The sequence below is a fragment of the Plecotus auritus genome, assembly GCF_963455305.1.
Source record: "Plecotus auritus genome assembly, chromosome: 9".
Classification (NCBI taxonomy): domain Eukaryota; kingdom Metazoa; phylum Chordata; class Mammalia; order Chiroptera; family Vespertilionidae; genus Plecotus; species Plecotus auritus.
This window is the reverse complement of record NC_137783.1, coordinates 103897599-103920088: the sequence shown is the minus strand read 5'-3', so window position 1 is coordinate 103920088 and position 22490 is coordinate 103897599.

Below are 22490 nucleotides of genomic sequence, written 5' to 3'. Positions count from 1 at the left end.
ACCAATGGACAAAGACACCAGGGGGGGGGTGAGGGTATGAGTGGGGGGTGGGGGACAAAGGGGGAATAAGGACACATATGTAATACCTTAATCAATAAAGAAAAAAATATGACAAAAAAAGGAATATCCTAGTGGCTTACAGAAATGCAGGTAGAACATGATTAAAACATTCCTGAGGAGAACTTTATGTGTCAGGAAATTGAGGCCATTAATTAGAGTTTGATTAAGATGCCAAATATCTGGTAGAGTGCACACAAACAATGAAGTAAGGGTTGCCATATTGTGAAACAAATATTTTGCACAATCAGAATACTGTGCACCTTAATTTCCTTTGAAAAGGTGAGAACAGAGGATACCTATCATATTTAATCATCATAATTTTATGATGTGGGACATTCAATTTCACTGATTAACACATTTAGTTCATTCAGTCATGGTAAGATAAGTTTTGAAATTTAATTTTTGTCTTTTTCTAGTTGCTATAAGAATAAGATTTCCCTAATTTCCTTATCTTGCCTCAATGACATTCCAGGTTCTTTAACAGGGTAGGGGTGGGAAATGGATTAATATCTTGATAGAGCACTCTAAAGACCATTAATTCCATGGCCTAAGTCTCTGGTTATCTGGGATAGTGGCTGGAAATTTGGGAAGGACTGGGTTGCACCCAACCAGTTGATGAAGGGTTGGTTCCCCATGACCTGGAATATTGAGTGTTATTGGTCCTAGAGGTGCTCTCTAGGAATTGCTGGTATACTGTACTCCAGAAGAAGTGAAAATTTGAGGCAAATCAATTTGATGGATGTTTTTGAAGACTATAATTCAGCAGGTATCTCTATGCCCAGCATAGGTAGAGTGGAACAAAACACCTTTCAATGGCTATGCGACTCAAGAGAGCCCAAATATTAAGATCTATGATTAATTTAAAATCAATGGGAACTTCTTTAATTTTTCTGTATGACCCCAGGGAATGATTTCTTGATCTTTCCCTTATCCCTGAATAACCTAGGTTAGATTCCCAAATGTGAAAAATGCATAATTATATATAGAGGAAAATACAGAAATTAGTCATTTGCCACAACCTGAGTGTCTTGATATATATTTATATTGATTCTACTCTTACTTAATAAACCTACATTAATCACTAAAATGTTTAGGCATGCTGCAAGACACAGGGGCAAAATAACAATCAAGACAGAGTTCAAGGTTTTAAAGGGCACAGGGGACTGGCAAGATAAAAGTAACTGACAGATACAACAGAGTATAGAATACTCAAGACTACCGTAAGCATACACAATCTATTTTAAAGGATTATAAAAGAGAGACTGCTGATTTGAATTTTTAGAAACAGGGAGGGCTTCCTGTAAAAAGAAAAGAGCTAAGCAGAGATATAAAAGACATTACACAATTGGCAGGTCAACAAAAATTGGGGAGTGTGAGAGCAATCAGAATGATTGAGCAACTTGCACATTATAGAAAATGGCAGAGCTACAATCCAAAGATTGTGCTATTTCTAGTAATACACATTGCTAGAAAAAGACCATTCTCTAATAAAAACAGGAATGGCCCTAGCCAGTTTAGTCCAATGGATAGAGCATTGGCCTATGAACTGAAGGGTCCCAGGTTTGATTCCGGTCAAGGGCATGTACCTTGTTTGCAGGCTTGATCCTGGTCCTGGTTAGGGGATGCAGAAGGCAAGCAATTGATGTGTCACTCTCACATTGATGTTTCTCTCTCTGTCTCTCCCCCTCCCTCTTCTCTCTCTAAAAATCAATGGGAAAATATCCTCGGGTGAGGATTAACAAAAGGAGAAGGAGAAGGAGAAGGAGAAGGAGAAGGAGAAGGAGAAGGAGAAGGAGAAGGAGAAGGAGAAGGAGAAGTAGAAGGAGAAGGAGAAGGAGAAGGAGAAGGAGAAGGAGAAGGAGAAGGAGAAGGAGAAGGAAAAGGAGAAGGAGGAGAGAAGAGGAGGAGGAGGAGGAGGAGGAGGAGGAGGAGGAGGAGGAGGAAGAGGAGGAGAGGAAATCAGGAACAGATCAACCAAAGAGAAAAGAAAAGCAGATTTCAGCTACTGAAGCCAACATATATCTCTGTGTTGAGGCTCGTCTGAAGACCAATCGCCAAACACAGATGAACAGCCCAGATGCACAGTTAGTCTCCTGCCTGACTGGTTCAGTAATTTTTGTTATAGTGATTGCAATCAAATGCTGGTAAAGTTTTAGGTTCAGAGTCTCTCTTTTCCCTTTTAATTCCATGACATAAAAAAGAATTGCAATAGAATATCCAGACTAGAAAAGAAGGGTTCTTCCTCTCCGGATGGACCCCTGCAGACACCATTGACTGGAAGATGCTAAAAGGAAAAAGGAAGTATTAGCGATTCCCTAGGCTTACCATATGTATTATAGAAAGCACACAGGAATTGCAAACACAAGAAGATTGTACATGCTGTGCAGCAACAGCAACAACAGCAAGAATAGCAGCTATAGACAACTATGCTCCAGCCACAATAAATTTGCATGAGATCTAATTTTATTAGATAAATGGCCCTATTTGATCCATCATAGCAACTGGGCAAGTGGTGGGAAATTATATTAGCACAGAGCATATCTTTTCTGTCCTAGCATCATTGGTATATGAGACATATTCAGCAAGAAACAGTTAGGAAATGAGCATCAGACACACAAAATGTTTATGTTGTTTTTACAAACAAAATTGGTGCTTACAAATATCACACAGCAGGTTCCGTGTTTATGGACAGAAATAATTCACTCTGAAGCAATGGGTTTGCTTCTCTCCATCTCATTTTAAATTATGGGAAGCTCATTCTACCATTTCAGCAGTTTGAACCTTTCCAGGCCATGTCTTGAATATTCACACACACTAGCCAAATGATGAATCCTAGCTGGGGAAGCTTACAGGCCACAGTCCATTTATAGCATGTTAACTAAATGTCATTATTCTTTGCAAAGTGCAGGTAAAACCAGGAGCTTCTATAGCAAAACACACACACACACACACACACACACACACACACACACACACACACAGAAACAAACAAAACAAACATGCCCTTTATTATTTCCAAAAGGTGTTTTTCAGGCCATTTCAAGGGGAAGAAGAACAAAGATAGCAAGCAAACAAAAGTAATTCCCATTGTAACGTACCTTTGAAATAATCTTCCTAGGCACAGTTTTTTGTTGTTGTTATTTGTTTGTTTGCTTGTTTCCAAAAAGAATTTAATGCATAAACATTTTTGGGTCTATTTTAAGTGTTCTTTGTGTTCTTTACTTTAAACACCCAACTATTCTATTTGGAAAGTGAAATTAGCTTTCAAACTTATTATTGGTATCATTAATTTAGTAGAAAAGAGAGAACCTCTCCTCTCTGCCCAATTATTAAAGTTATTTATAGGACTTCTGGTTTGAAATGGTAACTCAGCACCCACTTTGGCCTTTCATTTATAGTAGCATCTCACTGACCACTAGAAAGTATTATCACAACAAGAACAAGAAGAATAAAATCCTAACAGGGCTGAAAAAAATAAAGAAACCATAACCATTCAAGTGAAACCTAATAATAATTACAAAATGGAATCTAAACATCATAGTATCGACTGGAGAAACCAAGATGGCGGCATAGGTAAGCACCTAAACTGCTGCCTCGCACAACAATTTCAAAACTACAACTAAAAGATAGAACGGACACCATCCAGAACCACAGGAAATCTGGCTGAGTGAAAATTCTACAACTAGAAGGAAAGAGAAAAGCTCACAGAGAATTGCAGGTACGGCAAAGGGGCTTTGTGCGCGCAGAGAGGAAGGGCGGCTGAGAGCCTGGCTGACTTTCTCTGGCAGAAGGGGGAAGGAAGCCTCCGACCGCACTGAACCCCAGTTCTGACTGCACTGAACCCCAGTTCTGGGCGAACCCCTGGGGACCCACGCTCTTACGGGGGGAGTCTGGACTCTTGGGCGGAGACTCGAGCTGGGAAAGGCAGAAGTCTGAAGGCGCACGCGGGCCAGTGCGCACAAAGGCTGCGGAGGTTGCCACAGGCTTTCCCTAGTGGAAGGGAGTCAGAGGCTCCTGACGGCACTGAGCCCCAGTTCTGACTGCAGTGAACCCCAGTTCCAGGCGAGCCCCTGGGGACCCACGCTCTTCTGGGGGGAGTCTGGACTCTCAGGCGGAGACTCGAGCTGGGGAAGGCGGAGGACTGAAAGCGCACATGCGCGCAAGGGCAAGGCTGACAGGAAGCCAAGACTGAGACTCCACCCCATCCAAGCTGAGCACAGAGGCTATTGCAATTTGGCAAGTCTAATCCTATAAGGCTGTCTCCAGCACCGAACTTCTCCCAGCATAGACACAGCTGATCCTTACAGCCAACTGGCCCGGAGGTCAATTCTTCCCAGTGATACCAACAACAATCAAGACTTAATTACAACAAGGCTGTACACACAGTCCACAAAGGGGTGCACCAAGAGTGTCCACCTCAGGTTAACTGGGGAAGCAGACCCACTGGGCCATATTGGAAACCTAGCACAAATATCTACCTTACCAACTCAGGGAATCAATGAAAATGCGGGGTCAAAGAATCAGATCACAAACGAAAGAAATGGAGGAAAACAAACGACTGGATATAGAATTCAAAACCACGGTGATAAGACTTTTTAAGAATATCCTAGAAAAGGCCGATAAATATAACGAGACCCTCGAAGATATGAAAAAGGACCAACTAGAAATTAAACATACACTGACTGAAATAAAAAAATATTATACAGAGACCCAGAAACAGAATAGAGGAACACAAGAATCAAGTCAAAGAATTAAAATACAAAGAAGCAAAAAACATTCAACCAAAAAAGCAAAAAGCAAAAAAAAAAAATCCAAAAAGTTGAAGATAATGTAAGAAGACTCTGGGACAACTTCAAGCATACCAACATCAGAATTATGGGGGTGCCAGAAGAAGAGAGAGAGCAAGATACTGAAAACCTATTTGAAGAAATAATGACCGAAAACTTCCCCCACCTGGTGAAAGAAATAGACTTACAAGTCCAGGAAGCGCACAGAACCCCAAACAAAAGGAATCCAAAGAGGACCACACCAAGACACATCATAATTAAAATGCCAAGAGCAAAAGACAAAGAGAGAATATTAAAAGCAGCAAGAGAAAAACAGTTAATTACCTACAAGGGAGCACCCATACGACTGTCAGCTGACTTCTCAACAGAAACTATGCAGGCCAGACGGGAGTGGCAAGAAATTTTCAATGTGATGAATAGCAAGAACCTACAACCAAGATTACTCTACCCAGCAAAGCTATCATTCAGAATTGAAGGGCAGATAAAGAGCTTCACAGATAAGAAAAAGCTGAAGGAGTTCATCACCACCAAACCAGTATTATATGAAATGCTGAAAGGTATTCTTAAAGAAGAGGAAGAAGAAAAAAGTAAAGAGAAAAATTATGAACAACAAATACATATCTATCAACAAGCGAACCTAAAAATCAAGTGAATTAAAAACCTGAGGAACAGAATAACCTGGTAAATATAATAGAATCAGGGGCATAGAAAGGGAGTGGACTGATAATTCTCAGGGGGAAAGGGGTATGGGGGGTTCATGAAGAGAATGGACAAAAATCATACACCTATGGATGAGGACAGTGGGGGGGGAGGTAAGGGCAGAAGGTGGGGTGGGAAATGGGTGGAGGGGAGCTATGGGGGGAAAAAGGAGAAATAATTGTAATAATCTGAATAAAGATTTATTTAAAAAAAATAAATAAACATAGTATCATCAAATTTTAAGAATGAGCTAGAGGGAAAGATAAAGGATAGTAAAGAGGGTGATTAATAATTTTTAAAACTAAAAAACTAGATAACGTTGAGTTATAATGCTAATTATTACAACAAAACTAAATAGAGGGGAGAATTTTTTTTCATGTTATATCAATTTGTGTTGTTTTAAAGGTTTTGTTCCATATGCATATCTTGCCACTACAAACTAAAACATAAGCTAGCTAGCTAAATTACATTTGGTAATTACAAAAATGTTATGCTGTTATAGTTTTAAAAAATATAGACATCTATGTATAAGAAGATGTCCACAATGTATCATTAAAAATAGAAGTCACTAAATAGAAAATATACTATGATTTTGAATATGTTAAAAACAAAAATATAATATAATACGCATAAAATATAGTCAAATTGAGGGCAATAGTTATAATGGGAAGAGGGCATGATCAGAATAGGAGAGTAGCAGAGAGAAGACAGAAGCCCCTTCCCTTGGTTTGCTGTCTGTTCTGTGGCAATGCTGAGTGAGAGTTGTGGCAATGCTGAGTGAGAGTTGTGCTCCCTATAGTAAACAAACAAATTTGGCTCTCCTGAGGAGTTTTTTAAAGAGACTGTGAGGCTCACACAGGGCACAATTATATGACATGGGAGATCCACTTCCCACATTCTTGTGTCCCCACCAGAAATCCACCCTACAGCCCTTTTCTTCTGGGGTTGTCTCAGCCTGGAGAGCACACATTTGCTATGTACTAGAACCAGGAGAAATTCATCTCTTCTATGTCCTTGTCAGATCCAATGGTGGGAGTGCAACATGCTGCACTGATGTCTTCTCTCACTGCTCTGCCCCATTATTCCTATTTCCTCTGCCCTCCCCCCGTTCCCACATATACCTATTTCAGAGGAGCAAACACACAGTCTTAGTAGGAACCCGTCCTGAAGCTGTGATATCAATGTACTGTGCACGTACATCTTCAATCTTATGACTGGTGCATGACTGGTGCTTTTAGAGGCCACCTCAGTTGGATTTGGAGAGAGAAACATTGCATTTTGTACGAGATGAATGCCCACCCTCTGGAGTCTTTTTTATTATAATTGGGAAATGGAAATGCCAACGTTTTGTAATAGAACTGGTTCTGCCCTTTCATCTCTCAAAAAACATAAATTGGTGGATGTTCTCAATTGTAGGTAACTAACTACTCCTTGGCTTTGGAATTTAGAATGCCTTGTGACTTCAGCTCAGGCCTGAAAGAACCAGAAAAATCCTTTCTATACATCCAGTTACAATGAAAGATCAGCAGCTGTTACAGAATTCTAATTAAGAAATTATAAGACTAAGTTAGGGCAATGAGTTTTAGCATGTAGGTTATAGAAGAAATTCAACTGATATTCATGAGATAAAATAAGCAGGACTATGTGAATGTTTCAAATGCAGGAGAGAGTGAATAGGAGAGTGAACTGAGAAAGAATCAAAAAGGTCTCCAAAATTTTTGGCTTGAGTAGATCCAAATATCACCCACTGAGAAAGCAAATACAGGAGGACAGGTTTAGGGGAGCAAATACAAGACTTTAAAGGACATTTTAGGTTGACATAACTGTAACACACCCTGAAGAAAATGCTGAAATGTTCATCTGAAACTCAAGATGTACAATCAGAACTGAAATCCTATTTGAGAAGTTTTGTTTGTTTACTTTATAATCTATATTTATTGTTCAAAGTTATACAGATGTACCCTATTTTTCCCCACTGATCCCTTTTATCCGCCCCCTCCTCCTACCCCAGACCTTCACCACACTGTGTACATGGGTTATGCATATACGCATATAAGTTATTTGCTTAATCTCTTCCCACCCACCCACCCCCTCCTTCGCTCTGAGATTCATCAGTCTGTTCCATGTTTCTATGTTTCTGGATCTATTTTGTTCTTTAGATTCCACATATAAGTGAGATCATGTGATACTTGTCATTCTCTGACTGGCTTACTTCGCTTAGCATAATACTCTCCAGGTTCCTTCATGCTGTGTCAAAGGGTAAGAGATCCTTCTTTTTTACTGCTGCATAGTATTCCATGGTGGGAATGTACCACAGCTGTTTTATCCACTGATCTACTGCTGGGCACTTGGGCTGTTTCCAGATCTTAGCTATTGTAAATTATGCTGCTATGAACATTCTTTCTGAATGTATGCACCACTATTTGGGAAGTCTTATGCATAGCTTTGGTGAATCAGAACATAAGAAAAGATTAGGAAAACTTATTTTTAGAAAAAGGGAAGAAAAGTTTTCATCATTTGGCAACAGAAAACTTTTTTTAAAGTAAAGGAGGAAATAAAGAATGGACCTTTCTCTGTGACAATGTAATCCCAAACTAATATGGCCTATTCTGTAAGGACACAGCTTCTCCTAAAAGTAGTGAATTAGTTGGTCAATGAAGCTTCATGAAAGCAGCTGCTGTAGGGTCCCCAGACTCCCTTCTCTGGATTTTTACTAGAACAGCAGGGAGGTTAGCATGACAAATAAAAACATCCTCTATGCTATGTTTCAAATGTTTTTAAGGAAAACATTTCTAACTTGGAACCTAGAAAAGGCTGTTTTCTTGTTCTCCTTAGTTGTGTCACTGAACTGCATCCAGATCATACAATGAGAAACTTAGTGAAAGAGACAAGCCATGGTCTTGTCCCAGTAAATGACTATAAGCAGGAAATTTCATTAAAACATTAAAATTTTATTGCCACCCATGCAACAACCTCCAGGGCCAAAATAACTCAATGAGGCTTGTACCATCTCAAGCACAATATTTTAGTGGCTGAATAAGCTGATATCATCAAACGAACATTTTAAGCACCTTAACCCATAGATCAATAAATTATTACCTACAATATTGCTTCACAGGGGATGCACAGAAAATAAATTGATTTTATGATTACTCAGCTTAGTCATTATAAAATATTGAACACAGGTACTATGTGCTTATTTTTGCTAATTTAGATGCTATCCTGATTTTAAGGGAGCAGTGTAGAGGATCATTCAATAAATATCTGTTTGACATTTCTCCCCACGCCCTCCTTTATCCTGTTGTCCACAACTCTCTGCTTATCTAGCAACCAGAATATGACTGGATCACAGTAGGTCAGGGGAAAAAAATCAAAGGTATGAGATGCACAACTTAAGTTGTAAAATAAGATTAGAACAAAGAAAAGGAGTTCTGAGTATCAAATTCCACAATCCAGACTGTGAATGTGCTGGAGGAGCTCCTCAGGGAAGTAAGTAATCAGTAGGGCTCTAAGAAGTAGTAATGCCCTTCATGGAGCCTCTCCTAAGTTCTGAAGAGTAAAATGGTTTGCATAGGCAGAAAGGAGTAGAAGAATACTGCCTGGCTCACAAGGAACAGGAAGAATTAAGGTTAAAGAATTACTGTTGCCATATGTGGGACTGCTCATTAAGAAAAAATATTTACCAGAGGAAAAGGTTCCTAATTATTGACTACTAGAGGCCCGGTGCACATGCGGGGGTGTGTCCCTCAGCCCAGACTGCACCCTCTCCAATCTGGGACCCCTCAAGGGATGTCCAACTGCCCGTTTAGGCCCAATCCCGGTGCAGTCAGACATCCCTCTCACAATCCAGGACTGCTGGCTCCCAATTGCTTGCCTGCCTGCCTGCCTAATTGCCCCTAATTGCTTCTGCCTGCCAGCCTGATCACCTCTTAATCACTCCCCTGCCAGCCTGATCGATGCCTAACTGCTCCCCTGATGGCCCAATTGCCCCTAACTGCCATCCCCTACTGGCCTGGTCACCCCAAACTGCCCTCCTCTGACAGCCTGGTTCCCCCCAACTGCCCTCCCCTGCCAGCCTGGTTGCCCCCAACTGCCCTCCCCTGCAGGCCTGGTCACCCCCAACTGCCCTCCCCTGCAGGCTTGGTTGCCTCTAACTGCCCTCCCCTGCAGGCCTGGTCACCCCCAACTGTCCTCTTCTGCTGGCCTGGTCACCCCTAACTGCCCTCCCTGCAGGCCTGATCATCCACAACTGCCCTCCCCTGCTGGCCATCTTGTGTCCACATGGAGGCGGCCATCTTGTGTGTTGGAGTAATGGTCAATTTGCACATTGCCTCTTTATTATATAGGATTTTGTACACTCTATTCCTTTACCTGTATCATAAAGCTTGGTTTCTCAAAATTTATTAGAAGGCCCTTTTGATTTTCTGCTCTATATTTTCTTCTTGGAGGATTTTATCAACTTCTACAACTTTACCATATTTAACCTTAATTTTCCCAAATTTATAACTCAAGTATAGACCTCAGTAATGCTCCCCATGCTTGTGATATACATTGTACCCATATTTCCAAGAGCCTATATCTACAAGAATACCCCAATCTACTTCCTGGTCGATTGTATAAAATTTAATTTATTATATACATTCCCATCCATCATCTTGTTCTCCACAAATTTGTAAATGACTTTGCCACCCTCACAAATACCTAAGCAAATAACCTGAAAATGATTCTTACCACCAAGCCTGGCTTTTTCACACTGCACATCCAATGGTTATGTGCTAATAATTATATCTCATAATTAACTCAAATGAGAATCTAGTGGAAATATACAGTTAGAAAGCATTATATCTAACACTAGAGGCCCGATGCAAGAGATTCTGCAAGAGTAGGCCCTCGCAGTCCTGGCTGCCGCGGCTGCCTCACCGGCCCTGGTCACCTAGGCGGCTGCCTTGTGGTCCCGGCTGCCTCACAGCCCCGCCCCCACCCACTGATCATTAAGGAGGGTCGTTCTGGAAGGTCATTCCGGAAGGTCGTTTGGCCACCTGGTCTAATTAGCATATTAGTTCTTTATTATATAGGATAAGAGAAACAATATCACTTTTTCATAGGATAAAGGATATAGTGACAGCTATTTGTGTTTATTTTTTACCATAAGATTTATATGCAAATGATAATGATAATTAATATGAAAACAATAACTCTTATTATTAATGATAACTATAATTTATTCAATAGTAAATAATGAATTCTTGTTAAGCAACAAATATTGTAGCTATGTGTTGGAAGGGGTTGATGCAGCAGACATTAAAGGAAAACTTTTCAAAGTTTGATTAACAATTAGAAGAGAAAATAATTTAGATAACTTTCTGAGGGATTCAACCTGTAAGAAAAGAAGCTGTTAAAACTACAGCCATTTAGCCTGAGTGAGGATTAGTTCCCACATCTCTGAAATGGCATCCTGAAGCAGTGGATTGGTTTTAAGGTCAGTGGAGACAAATTTAAGTTCACTATATGGGAAGCTCTCTGAAAATGGGACAGCTGCCTTAGGCTGTGGTTCTCTAGGCCTGGAGGTAATAATCCAGAGCTGGGGATTCACAAAGCAAGCGGACACTCAGGGAATTCAAACATGGATGGATAGACCTTCACGGTCATCCAGTCAAACTCCCCTATATCTGACACACATGCCCCAAAGATTCCTGCTTATTTTTCTGTGTGAGAACTTTGAACATTGTGTGAATAAATAGTACTCTAGGTTTCTCCAAATTAGACTGAAGCTGCACTCCATACAAATCTATACCCTGCTGAATGCAAGGAGAACCATTCCCAACTGGAAGCTTCAAGGATAAACACATATTCTTTGTAGCAATAATTAGTCACCTGTTGATATCTCTCCCTTGCATACAATTTAGTAACTTCTCAACCTACTATTCTTTCTACTGAAGAGAATATATTTTGTGTTTGCAGGAAAATATACAGCTGGTAAAAACCAACACTCTCTATTTCAGAAGAGTGAACCAGCAAACAGATGAACTAGACTGTGACTCACTTGATAACATCCAATCTGAAAAGATCAATTACTCTCCTCCTCTGGAGCAATTTCAAGACTTCATAAATCATTCATAGACATAAAAATGGGTAGGACATAGATCAATCAGTCATTTATTTATTTTTTTAAAACCACATACTGAGCATCTCCCATGGGCTAGCAAACCTGAGATTGAACAGATGAATAAGGCATGGTCACTTCAGAGGAACTCACATCATATTGAGTGTAACAGACACGAAAAATTCAACTGTGACCTGACTTGTATATCATAAAGGCTTATACAAACCTAGGAGGAGAGATTAACTCTAGAGAAAGATTTCTCAGAGATTACATTTCAGCTGGGCTTTATAAAAAAGTATCCATTTGTTTGTTAACTTATTCATATATTCATTCATTCATTGATCTATATTTTCATTCTGTATTTACTGTAGTCCAGGCATGCTCTTGGCTGAGAAAGATAAAGATGTTAAAAGACATCTTGATTCTGAAGGAGATTGCTGAAATAAAAAGAAAATCCTGATACCAAGCAAGTACTCTAATGATACAGAAGAAGATGGCTCATAGGTAAAGGGAGAAAAATGAATTTTGGAGGGGAAAAATGACATCTGGTTAGTGGTAAAGGACCAGTGATAACTGTTCTCAAGGCCTGGGGTGTCAAGAGATATAAGGGAATGGGTGTTCTTTACATTGATAAGAACACATTATCTATGTTAAAAAAAATAAAAAGATGTCATGAAAGTGTAAGTGAGTAGAGGTGCCCAGGTTCAGTGAGGTAGAGGGGAAGATCAGGCTAGACAGGCAGCTTTGGCCCACTCCTCTATGCCCTTTAATGTCATGTCAAGGACTTTGAATTCAAATAAATGACATAGGCAGTTTTTAGGGTTTTTGTTTGTTTGCTTCCTTGTTTTTCAGATAGGTATAGTGGCAGTTTGTAGAATGAATGGAGTTCCTTGGCAAGAAGGGGACAAAGGAAATTTTTCAGGTGCCCGTACATGGACCAACCAGAACAAAGGGTCTATCTTCTATATGAATCATATTGATGGACCTTATCTCATGAGAACTGATAGCTTAAAGAGGGTTTGAATCAAAGTTATAAAACTTCCAAACTCAGCACAAAAAGGGCCTACGATAAATAAAGATTTTAAAGGGAACATATAGTGAATTGAAGGGGAAAATGTTCTAAAAATGTTAGCAGCAAATTCTAAATAACCAATAAGTGTATTGACTAGACAGTATAATCCATATATCCAAATATTAAATCTAGCCATTTTTCTACCCAATGAAATGTAAGTTTACAAATATAAAAAAATAGATTCCTTAATAAGGCATTTTCCATTTAATATATTTATGGTTTCTTGTTTTCTCTTTAACTGTAATTGCTGAGGGTAATATGTATTAAAGGCCAAAGCTGCCCTCATGTAGAAATTCATGAGTTCATAGATTGGCATTGACCAGGTGCCAGGTTAACAGACAAAATCAGCTAATATATCACTGAAAAATCTTATGCCTTTAAGAAAAAAAAACAACAACACAGTAAACATAGGATACTTCAGATAAACATCTGTAGAAAACAGAGTAACTCTCAAAAGAAGAGGATTATTAGAAATAATTCCAAAAACCATTAGAGGTGTTAATAAAGGCCAACACCCAAAATATGCAATGCACCTATGATATAGAACATGCAGCTAAAAATGGCATGTAGAGATTTTTGCAGAATGATGTCATATGAAGGGCTTAACTTTTTGAAGAAACATAGGTTCAAATATAATTGCTACTCTTGCTCTTTTTAATGTAGTCATCAAATGAAGTAGAAAGTACGCTAAGTGAAATAAGCCAGTAAGAGAAAGATAAATATCACATGATCTCACTCATTTATGGAATATAATGAACAACATAAACTGATGAACAAAACAGATCTAGAGATGGAGAAACATTGACTAGAACGTCAAACCGCAGAGGGAACGTAGGGGAGGATGGGGTTAAGGGGGAGAGATCAACCAAAGGACTTGTTTGCATGCATATAAGCCTAACCAATGGACACAGACAACAGGGGGGTAAGGGCATGAGTGAGGGGGGGTTGGTGGGTAATGGGGGGATAAGGACACATGTAATACCTTAATCAATAAAGAAATTTAAAAAAATAAAAAAGAAAGTATGCCCACTTTGCAAATAAAAAAAATAACTGAGGGTCAGATAATCTCATGTTTCATTAAAAGTTAAGATCACATAGTTCATTTAAATCTACACTTAAAAAACATATATTGTTCCTTTATGCATCAGATGCCCTTAGGCCTTTCTAATTATATAACCCTCATAACAACTCTATGAGGTACATACTAATGATCCCCATTTTTTAAATGAAGAAATTGAGGCATAGGAAAGTTACATGTATTAACTCATTTAATTCACTGAGGCACAGGAGAGTCAAGAGAGTTAGATGACCTCCCCAATACAGTACAACTAGTAAGTGACAAAGGGAGGATTAGAGTGCACCCTCATCCCAGAGTCAGACATATGTCCAGCCAACCATTCTCTAGTGTCCTAGTAACTTTCAGTAGCATCTGCATAGAATACCTTCTGGGACTTCACTATGTTTTAAACCAATTTTTAAATAATGAGAGGAAAGGAATCCTCATTAATATCCTTTTAAAGTTCATGGGAAGTTTTTATAGTGCTTTTCTTTGTCAGCAAGTCTCCCCTAGATTATACTGTAGCACTGCTGGGAGCCTTTGTTTTGCAAACTCAGTATCTCACATCTATGAATATTAAGCTGCTTTTACTCTACAGCCCCATCTATTCCTTCTCTAGAGGGTTCACCTATGCATGAAGGCTTCTTCACTCAAGTCTTGTCTCCAACTTGAATCCAAACACAACAGGGGTTTATCAGACTGACTTCTAAATGGAATGTGGAGTGTGACTTATGTTACTGCCTAAGGATTTTAGGTACTAAAGGATTTCCATAATATGAATCATGTGAGGTGGAGAATAATTATCACAGCAGGGCTGCTTTGGTAGTAGTGTTGAAAGTAGACTGGGATGACTAGATATTTGGTTGATATACCTGCCTCATTAATCATGGATTTATCCACAAATGAGTCACTTTCCTTCTCTGAGATTCAACATCTTCATCTGTAAAAGGAAGATTACTAAATCTTATCTCATACAATGTTATAAGAATTGGAGACACCCTATGTGAGATGCCTCCCAAGGCCAAGATCAAAGACTTCAGGGGTTTTTAGATCTCTGGTGGTCTGTGGGTAGAATTTGGAGTGCTTGGAAACTTACATAGAAAAAAATGCATCTTTATTTTTACTACTACCAACTGAAATTTAGCATTTTCTTTCATTATAAATATAGATAATATAGGTAACAAACAATAGTCTTAGCAGTTCCTGTGACTTAGTTACTAATAGAGATTACAGATATTTTCATATTACATTACAGGTATTACAAATATATTGAAATAGTATTTGTAATAATCACTATTTTGAAATTATGGTATAGACCTGCTGCCATCTTATTCTTTAATAAATTTAAAAGAAAAAATACATTACTATATTAATAAATTTTTAGAAAAATATTTGGAGAAATACATTAGAATATAATCAATGCATGTCTGCATATTATGAATTTGAAGACATTTAGAAAATTCTGAGAAAGAGCCCATGAACTTCTCAACATTACCAAAGGAATCTACCACATAAAAAAAGTTAAGGACTCATGTTGTTGCTGCCTTTTAATAGTCTGTGAAGTACTCTAGAAATCTGAGCTTCAAAAAGCTAATCATTACAGACCATGGAACCTGCTAGGAGTATGAGTAGAAGAGAAGCAAGGAGATTTCATAGTACTAGGGGTCTCTGAATGTTTGATGCTAGAAACATAAGTTGAAGTTGTATTGTTTACTTCACAGCTGTTCATACTATGGCAGTGCCAAGAATAAGACACACCTGCCAATTGACAAACAGATTTACCTTATATTCAGGTACTTAACTCCTTATCTGAGTTCAGCTGTTAACTCCATGAGTCCATGTTTCAAAATGAACCTTTCATTTGCCCCTACCATGTGTCCTATGTTTTAGAGCGGGAATACATATCATTTTATAGGCTTAGATGTGCCCTATCTCCCTTTCAAATGTATCATGAAGCACCTTAACCAAAATCAGAATAATTAGGTGATTTGATGCACCAGTTATTCTAATGAGACACAACCCAACATAATAGTAGATGATATCAAATATACCAGATAGCTCTGAATATTACTCTCTGCCCCACCATTTACTGGATGATTGCCTAGGAAAGCTGCATAACCTCTGAGCCTCAGTTTACTCATCTTATGAAAATATCAATACCCATTTTGCAGGGTAAGGAATCAAGAGACACTCAAATATTGTTAGTTCCTTCTCTTTCAAACAAGGTTCTGTCTCAAAAACCAATTATGTTATTTTTGGATAATCGTGTTGTTGTTGTTTTTTTCCCTTCAGGTTTATTTATTCTTTTCCAAAATTCTTACCTTCTGATGACCTCCTGGGTTAAAGACTGTATTAACTTTTTCCTTCAAATGATGTTGAAAAAAGCTGATGCACTCTGGAGCTAGTTTTGTGGTGTTAGATAGCAAATGTTTTGGGTCTCAGTTTCCTTATCAGTAAAAGACAGTCACACGGTGCATAATGATGTTCCAGTTAACAACAGATCGCATATATGAAGGTGGTCTCATGAAATTACAATGGAGCTGAACAGTTCCTGTCACCTAGTGATGCTGTAGCCATTTTAACATCAATGTCGTAATGCAGCCCATTACTCAGGTGTTAGTGATGATGCTGGTGCAAACAGACTGCTGCCGGTCATATGAAAGTGAAGCACATGCAATTACCTATACCTTCTAGGTTAATGTAAGTACATTCTATGAAGTTCACACAATGACAAAATCATGTAATGTCGCATTTCTCAGAACATATATCCCTTGTTAAGTGGCACATGACTGTTGTTTTAATAATGCCAGAGTCAAGCAATTTTAACTATGTTTGAAATATTACAATGGCAGTTATACACTAGATTCTGTGTTCTTATCACCTAAACTCCATTCTTATTGTGACTAACAAAACCACGTCCAGGTAAGCTCTGTCAAACCTACACAGGAGATGAGAATAATACCTATAAGGCTTATAGTACCACATGTTTCCTGTCACCTCATTTGGGGTTTCTGACAACCCATGTAGAGTGAGCTTTATTATACTCATTGTATAGAAGAATAAAAGACTCAGAGAGGCTAAGTTATTAACCTAAGGTTACAAAACTGGTGAAATTAAATTCAAATTGTATCTGCAAACACTAAAACCTGTCTTCTTTCTTAATTTGTAGTGGTGCGTGGACAGGAAGGGTATGTCGTGACCTTCTAGTACACAGATGAGCAATTTCCTATATTTATTTCATAGATGCCTATCTCATTGTCCTCCTGTTCATTCTTTCTTCTTCCTTTTCTAATATTTTTGGTTCAGTTGCTTACATGAGGTCCTCTATAAAATAGTCTTAACATAAGGAAATTATTTGATCTAAGTCTTGGGCTATTTCTGTGAATTAATCACTATTATAAAAAAAACATTTTTACAATTAATTTTTAATACTCTGTCTAGTCAAAAATAGAGTTCAGCTTGCCTGGCTGGCATGGCTCAGTGGCTGAGCGTCAACCTATGAACCTGGAGGTCATGGTTCGATTCCAGTCAGGTCACATGCCTAAGTTGTGGGCTCAATCCCCAGTGTGGGGTGAACAGAGGCAGTTGATCAATGATTCTCTCTCATCATTGATGTTTCTATCTCTCTCGCCCTCTCCCTTCCTCTCTGAAATCAATAAAAATATATTTTTTAAAAATAGAGTTCAGCTTGGTAATGGGACCCTGGGACAGAGTGTTCCAGTGGGAGCAAATTCAGAAGGTGTTTGCTCTAGTTTGCCCCAGATCATTCCAGTAAGGAGCTCAGAGTACAATTAAGTTTAAGTACCTCCTCAGGTGCTTTGCAAAAGTCGGTTCTGATATAGTGAAACTCATCAACACCGGGAAGGAAAAATTAAACCACATGAAAATAGTGTCTTTGTTTTTTATAAAGTTGATCTGTCCCTGCTGTTTATTACCCACCTGAAATCATAAGTGGTACTTGTGACACCTCAAGTGCTTGCTATATAAATTATGATTAATGTGGAAAATAAGGATTGCAAGCTCCTTTTTTTTTCCCCCACACAGGTGTTATTCCCAACTGAGGAGGAGCGTCTTAACATATAGAGAGATTAGGATGGGACTCAGATATTTTTAATGGTGTATTTACTAAGACAGGCTCTGTACTTTAGTTAGGTGAAATGGAAACCTTAAGACTGTTCTGTTAGAGATCACTGGTGCCCCTGTGCCTCAGAAAGAGAAAGTCTGGCAATCATCAACATCGTCTGACAATTTGTTAGGAGGAACCACATCTATTTATTTTTCATCACATTCCCCACATGATGGGCATTTTTACAGAGTGTGATCCAAAGGATTTGCCTCAAGTCACTCATCTTTTCAGTCCCAAGTATACTCTCCAAGGCCCAGTTACAGCAATGCCTCGGAGAGTTAATAATTTAAGCATATGATTCAGTCAGTGTACTGACTCCTTGCTCTACCTCCAGTTTGTCCGGGTATGATTATCTCAATGTATGTTTCCCTGATGAGGTCAGTATCTTCATGAACTTGCACAGTCAATATTTCCTGCAATATTCATTCATTCGCTCATTCATTCATTCATTCATTCAAGAATATTGATTAAATTCCTACTGCATGTGAAGCATTGTCATGGGCAATTTCTTCCTCATCACAAGGAATTGAATCTCTAGGAGCAAGGATGTTGAATGCAACCAAGTGAGACAGGTGATTGAGAGAAATAAAACAGTGTGACACAAGAGAGAGGAGGGTGATGGGGGTATTCATTTCCATAGGAGCAGAGAGTTTGAAAAGACATCTTAGAGAAAGAAGGTGATGTAAATGGGGAAAGGAGTGCATATGAGTGTTCTTTCCTGACAAGGAAATAGAAAGATCAGAGGCATGAAGGTGTGAATTTACTTGATAATTTACTTGTGTTCTAAAAAGAGCTAGGCACATAGCTAAAAGCAATAATAGCTAACATTTATTTGTGTATTCCAGACTCAATTCTAAGCACTTTATATGTGCAATCTATTTAAAATTCACATGCTCCTTGTTACTTAGACGTTTCTATTATCTTCATGTTTACAGATGAGATAACTGATGACTGCATGAATTGCCCAAGATGATACAGTCAGTAAGAAAAATAAGCAGAATTGGAGCCTTGGAGATTATTTCAGAGCAACGTTCTCAACCACGATGTTGAGTGTGGAGGAGGAGGCTTGCTAGTCATGTCAAGGCTTTGACAGGATCCAATTTGTGGGTTTAATCAGAAAAATACCAGCGTCCAATTTTACTTTAGGAGAAAAAATACACCAAGACTATAGTGCACCACATGAAACACTAGCCAAGGAAAGGCTATTTTGCCCAGGCCAGGGCTGCTGAGGCCTATAATTATGATAATGTTAGGAAGAATGGAGCAGAACAGATTTGGCTGGTGGAAAAGTGGTCAGATTGAGGATAAACTGTAGACTATGAAAGTAAAAGAGAAATGGGAGGTGGCACACAAGTTTTGGGCATGAATCATTAAGCACAAATAAATTCTCCACTTAACTTTCAAATGTAGCAATTGTCATCATCATGATATTTTCAGAGTTGATGAGAAATGTCAACACCTCACCTTACATTACACCTCAGAAATACTCATTTATGCCTATGGTGTATGAGTTAAGTACTTTGCACATCTGGAGGAATCCATTCTCTATGCATTACGTTTCTATGGCCACCTGTGTTAAATAGTCTTTTTTTTTTTGTTATAATATGTACAGAAAATAATTCTCTCTCATCAATCTCACAAAACCTGCTTCTTTGGCTTTCCTTGCTATAATGACCTTTTATTATTGCCTGAGTAATGCCTGCCTAGCCCATTTTGTAACAAATACAGATTGCTGTACTTTTCTTTCTGTCCGGTGATGAGCTGATTAATAGCAACACAAGTGGCTGCGCCTTGAGACTAATTAATCACCTGTCATAATTGTTCAGCACTTAAATGACTATTAATCCGAACGCTAGTCAAAGTGAAGGTTGACAGGGTTAGCACAGAGAGAAAAATCCTCGCCATTGGATTAGGGCCAAGCTTTTGCTACTATGCTGCTTCTGAAGTCAGAAGATTGTGCTGTGTTTGGGGAAGAGTCTTTTAAAGGCTTGGTGCAATTGAAGATTAAAGGATTGTAGGTCATTGCACACCTATTATTTTACTATTATAGTGTGTCCATAGAACCATGTAAATAAGCAAGTGACATTAATCTGAGAGTTGTGAGTCAACTGAACACATATGTCAGGTATATAACCAATTCTCTTTCCATGAAACATTGACCCATTGTACTAAGATCTATATATCTGGCCATCATTGCCCTCTCATTTCCTCTTATTTATTTTTTGGCTTAACAATAATATGAATACTATATAACACATATTGTTTTATTATATAACAACTAGAAGCCCTATGTATGAAGATTCATGCTAGAATGGGCTTTCCTTTCCCTGGCTGCCTGCACCGCCTTTCCACTCCGGCCCAGCCCCTTTCAGCTGCCTCTTTCTGCTCCAGCCCCGCCTTCCCACGCTGCCAGAGGCCCTGAGAGACAGGGGGTGGGGCAGAACGCCTGCGTCATCACCATGGCAATGATGCAAGCATCCCGCCCCCGTCACTTGGCGGCTGAGTATGCAAATTAACCGCCATTTTTGTTGGGTTAATTTGCATATCACACCTGATTGGCTGGTGGTGTAGTGGAGGTATGGTCAATTTACATGTTTGTCTATTATTAGGTAAGATAATATGAATACTGTATTAATACCAGACTAAACACTTTGCCTGCCTTAAACTAATTTAAGCCTCAAAACCCTAAGTTTAGAGCAGATCATTGAAAAAAATTGGCCTGGAAGGAGGGGAGTTATCATAGTATGTTTAGGGACAGTATAAAATGTGTGAGAGCATTAGAATAAGGCTTTCTATGTTTAAATTCTGAATCTTTCTCTTACTAGCTCTGTTCCTCTAACAGTTCTGAACCTCCAATTCCTCTACTATACTTCATCTATAATTTGGGAAAAATTGTCTACTTCCGAGGTCCATCCTGGATATTTAGCACATATAAGATTTAACACTGCCTCTAAGCCCATAATGAACACTTAATACATGTTAGGAACTAGAATTAAGACTAGAACCTTGCCGCCTACCACTAGAAACCACTCTGGTGTGACACCAATTAGCAGTATTTACTCTTCGTATTTTGAATTAAGACCCTTCATCATCTGGCTCCAACCTAAAAACTATCCTACAGTTTAGCCATAGCAACTTATGGGATTCTCTAAACATATTTGTTATAAGTTGAATTGTGTCTCCCTAAAATTTGTAAGTTCACGTTCAAACCTTCCCCCACCAGTGCCTCATAATGTGAGCTTATTTGGAGACAGAGTAATTGCAGAAGTAATTAAGCTAAGTGTCATTAGGTGGGCCCTAGTCCAATATGACTGGTGTCCTTATAAAAAGAGGAAATTTGGAGACAGAAATGCACAAGGGAGAACACTGCTTGAAGACAAAAGCAGGGATCAGGTGATGCTTCTACAAGCCAGGGAACACCACAGGTTGCCAGCCAACTACCAGAAACAAGGGGAGAAGCATGGAACAGATTCTTCCTTGCAGCCCTCCAAAGGCATCAGTCCTGGCATGACCTTGACCTAATATTTGATCTGTAGAATTGTGAGATGATAAGTTCCTGTTCTTCTAAGTCACCTAGTCTGTGGAACTTTGTTATGGAACCCTAATGAACAAATGAAATATCATATCATTTTATTTCAATATATTTTTACCTCTTTCTTAAATATTATTCTCATTTTCTTTCTGCAGAAAAAAAAGTGTTTCTTCCAAGTACATCTCAAACATCTCTTCAGAGAACTCTCAGGTAGGACTGTTTAGTCTTTTCTTTCTTATATACAACTAGAAGCCCAGCGCATGAAATCGTGCAGCCCCGCCCACCCACGCACATAGCAACCCCCCCCTCCACCCGCGCCGGTCTTTGGTTGTTATGGCATTAGGGACACTGGGTTTTTATAATATAGATACTACAAAGTCAAAACTGAAGTGAAAAGATTCAGGACCCTTCAAAATTATTGCTAGTGTCCAGACATTTCTTTTATAAAATATTAATGCATATTGGCCTATTAAATTCATAGGTTCTCTTCTAATTACCCTCTAATATGTTTTAACAGACACTAAGCAAGAATAATTGATACCCTTATTCATGCTCTCAATTGCCTTTTGGATAATGTAAAAATTCCTCTGATCTTTGTTCACTAAATTTCTTTCCCTCTCTGCTTTATTTTATCTTGATACCAAAATACCTCATGTTATACAAAGTTTGATCATTTATAGATTCCCAAAGGCCAGCTAATGGATATATAAGATGAGAAAACCTAAGTCTGACATTATATAGGTATTTTTTATGTGAGCCTTATAGGACTGAAATCTATTTGAATGATGGCAGTTGTCTAGTCATCATTTTTATGCTTACTAGTGAACTACAAATATAAGCAATGTATCTTTCAGCAATGGCTCAGTTATTCTGAACCAAATGTTTGTAAGTCTTGACCTATAAATTATACTTTCAAGAATACCAGGATTCACCATAGCCAGTTCGGCCCAGTGGAAAGAGTGTCAGACTACAGACTGAAGATTCCAGATTTGATTCTGGTCAAGGGCATGTACCTGAGTTGCCGGCTCAATCCTCAGCCCTGGTTGTGGCATGT